This window comes from Conger conger, chromosome 15 (assembly GCF_963514075.1).
Source record: "Conger conger chromosome 15, fConCon1.1, whole genome shotgun sequence".
Taxonomy (NCBI): Eukaryota; Metazoa; Chordata; class Actinopteri; order Anguilliformes; family Congridae; genus Conger; species Conger conger.
This window is the reverse complement of record NC_083774.1, coordinates 41865906-41869834: the sequence shown is the minus strand read 5'-3', so window position 1 is coordinate 41869834 and position 3929 is coordinate 41865906. Positions and strand designations below refer to the sequence as shown.

General features: G+C 43.5%; 1 non-coding gene across 1 annotated transcript; it reads left to right on the top strand.

Moving 5' to 3' along the window:
- Positions 1-3822: 3822 nt before the first annotated feature.
- Positions 3823-3929, top strand: LOC133112653 (U6 spliceosomal RNA). Its single transcript, XR_009705474.1, has one exon. It is a non-coding gene; the product is annotated as a U6 spliceosomal RNA (small nuclear RNA).

The window sequence follows — 3929 nt, the reverse complement described above, 5'->3', positions numbered from 1 at the left end:
CAAGATGTAGTAGTTGACAGACCTAACCACAGCTAGCTAGCTACACTATACCACTGAAATGACTCACTTTTTAAAACATTTCGACAGAAATGATTAAATTGGGGGAGTAATTAGGCTGCATTATTCGTATAGTCACACGCTGAATCGAGGTATGGAGGTAGGTAGGTAGATAGCCAAGCAGCTATCCGCCTTGCAAGCCAGAGAATATTACGTTTTGTAATTAAAACGAAATGTGCGACATGCCAGCTTTGTCTTACGATATATTTCTAATGTAAAAATACATACATGATGTGTTTATACAGCTGGAAAGTTCTTTCATTCATTCGTTCTGTGTATTAACAGCAACGATAAACGTATTGAACAGCGCGAAAGCCAACTAGCTAGCCTGCTCTGACCATCGCTAACATGAAAATACAAATGATTCTTCTCATTTTAATAAAAATTTCATTAGAAAACGCATTGAAAGCTTACCTTTCACCGATGCGGGAGCAATGGCCGACGCGCCGATTTGAGTCAAAACGGAGGAAGAGCTACAATTGGCCGGCTAAACACGTGATGAATTTGGAACAAACACGTGTTCAATTTGGAACAAATCCGGCCATCTGATTGGCTGAGCCGCTTTGTCAAAGTTGGTGAAAGTTGTAAATTGGAACAAGGCACGGCCTCTGATTGGCTCCAATATTGGAACATATTGGAACATTGGAACATTGGAACAGAGAAGATCGGTAAAGTGGCCAAATCCATTTGACTTTTAAGAGGCCAGCCTGTAGTGCAGTGGCAAGGTCGGCGGTTCGAGCCCCGGTGTAGCTGCGATAAGATCCGCACAGCTGTTGGGCCCTTGGGGGATGCCCTTAACACCCCATTGCTCCAGGGCTGTTTCCTGCTTAGTCTAATCAGGACTTGTCGGTCGCTTTGGATAAAAGCGTCTGCTAAATAACAAATGATTATTTATTTATAGCTTGCATTGTAGCAACTAGACCTAACATCCTCAAAATGACCTACACCGTGGCACGGTGTCATTTTGTTGGGAATGTTAAATGAACCAAAATAAAGAAGAAGAAAAAAAAAAAGTGAAACAGCAAAGTTGGGTGAATTTTGCAACTTTGAGTTGCATCAGGCAAGTATATTTCTCGAGTTATCAAAATACATTAGTTGTATTGTAGACTGGTTTCCGGTTTAATTTTGTCTTTCAACCTATAGGTACAACACACATCAGGACATGTAGGTCTCTTTGGATAAAAGCGTCTGCTAAATAACAAATGATTATTTATTTATTTATTTATTTATTTATTTATTTATAGCTAGCATTGTGGCAACTCAACCTAACATCCTCAGGATGGCCTACACAGTGGCACGGTGTTATTTTGTTGGGAATGTAAGGTATATTTCTCGAGTTATGAAAATACATTAGTTGTATTGTAGACTGGTTTTATTTTGTCTTTGAACCTGTAGGTACACCGCACATCCCGATAGAAACACACATCAGGACTTGTCGGTAGCTTTGTATAAAAGCGTCATCCTCAGGAAGGCCTACACAGTGGCACGGTGTTATTTTGTTGAGAATGTCTGTCCTCCAGGGTCCTCGTCGCACTTCATTGTGCGTCGCTCTGGATAAGAGCGTCTGCTAAATGCCTGCAATGTAATGTAATGTAATGTGAAAAAGAAAGAACGGGAAACCGCAATGCTGTGTGAATTCTGTTGGGTGAAACATTCGCAGCATTGAAAACCATTCGCGTTTTTTCCCCTTTACATAGTTCTGAATGAAGATCAGGTATATCATTCTGAGTACAGTAAAAAATAAAATAAAAAAGGAACTTTGTACATGGGGTATATTCCAGATGTCTCATTAAAAATGCATGTCTTACGAAATTTAAAACGAAATTAGATTGAAGGCTTCACAATAGCCCACAGTCTTGTCCCGGAGGCTAGAACCTAAAGGCATATGGTGATGCAGCGTCTTTTGGTTATTACTGCTCTAGCCTTTGGAATAGCATGGGTCTTCGCGACTCCAAATCCGTAGACATTTTAAAAAGAAATCGTAAGACACACCCTGTTGTAGTTCTGTCTGTAACGTGGTACACAAATAAAGTTTTGCGTAGCCACGCCTGTATTTGCACTCGGCCTACACGGGCAGATGGCTTCGTCGCCTACGGGAGATAATATTGTATTTTTCCAAATAGTTTCACTTGTTTCAGTTCGGTGCAATATGGACGCGTGCGCACATAAAACAGTGCTACTGCGGCCGGACGTCTCTCGGGTAAGGTTGCCTGCTGTAGGCGGTCCGCATGTCACGTTAACTTGGTGTAGAATCAACTTGTTCGCTTGCTAGCTAACGACTGGTGGCCATAGTCCTTCGCCTCCGCGTCGTACAGTAACCCCCTTGTTAACAAGATTATTCCTGATACACGTCGTAAATACAGTCGTGTAGGCTATTTATTGCATTTTCTGGAAGGCTTGGCTGCTGTGCGAGGATTATCCAGCTACTGAGCAAACTGTTTCCACGTGCTAGGCCGGCTATAGCTCGCTCGTTTGCTACCTTGGCGAGGCGATGTAATTTAGTGCTCCGGTGCCTCGCTTATTGTATGTGTCTGGCCATTTTGCATGCTTAGAGATTGGGGAAGTAGATGAGAAGCACCGTACGTGGCACAGGTAAAGACAATTGTCACAACATTTTCAGAGGCCTTGTTGGAAAACGTGGCATTTCCCCCACGTAGGCCCAGCGGACGCCAAAAGTCGCCGTGTTAAGTTAGCCTACACCACAGAAGTAAATAATCGTGTGCCATAGTGGCTAGCTAACGAAAACGACAACGCAGAAGAACCACTCAGCTTGCTTTGGTTGGATATACACACACGGCAGTCTGCTGAGTGGTCAAAGAGGGAATGCTGCTTTCCACGTTTGTTTTGAGCAAACACTCGTGTTTCGAAGAACTCGTTTCCTCCGCGTTTTCGTCCTTTTTAGTGAATTTCGAGTGCTTACTCTAAATTAACTTTTGATGAATTGCCTTAAAAAACTCAGCCTCCAGTTTCTGTTATAGTGTAAAGTACCTTTCGGGCGTACTGTATATGGTATTAGAAACCATGCAGTGTTTTTTTGTTTTTTTCTCAAGTGTCTCTATTAATTGTATGTAAACGATGTTCTTCCCATAGACTGTATCAAAGTAAGGCTCTTCCGTGCATGCACCGTCTTTTTGACGGTTTTCCCTTTTCTAGCTGGAGAGCCCTTGTGAAAGGAATGAGCCGACTGACCTCTGGTGGCAATTACTAGCAATGTACGGGGAGATCCGGAAGTACCGTATTTGAATTTGAAGATGGCGGGCTCCTTGTTTACTTTTCTTCAGATTTTACCTTTTGCTGTCAGATGGCCTGACCTTACCTATACCTAGTAATACTATTGTTTTGTTGTTGTGTTTTTTCTTTTTCTTTCAGTGTGCGATGAATCTTTCAAGCATGTTCAGCTGATGGTGACTGAGATGAGGACAGCATGCAGCGGACAGGCTGGAGGTGGTGACAGTGCAGTTCTTTGTGAGGGTGCAGCCAATAGCAGGATCGAGGCAGTCGGCTGCATAAGTCGGCAGCGCACATCCGTGGACTCCATTTGCCTGCCTCGGAGGGACATTGATGTCTAAATGTGTTCAGCTCAACATGAGAGGTTGTGTTTGATAAACCTCCTGATGCAGATTTGTCTTGTTTGTAAGTGCTGCCAGTTTAGGCTGTCCTTACGAGGCACACACGCGTGCTATGCATGCTTTCGCACTCAGTCCATGACTGCGAACCATGGCCAGAACCCGCCCCTTAGGTAGCGCAGGCTCAGGTAGGTCTCTTGTGCTCGCTCCGGCAGCACATATACTAAAATTGGAACGATACAGAGAAGATTAGCATGGCCCCTGCGCAAGGATGACACGCAAATTCGTGAAGCGTTCCATATTTTT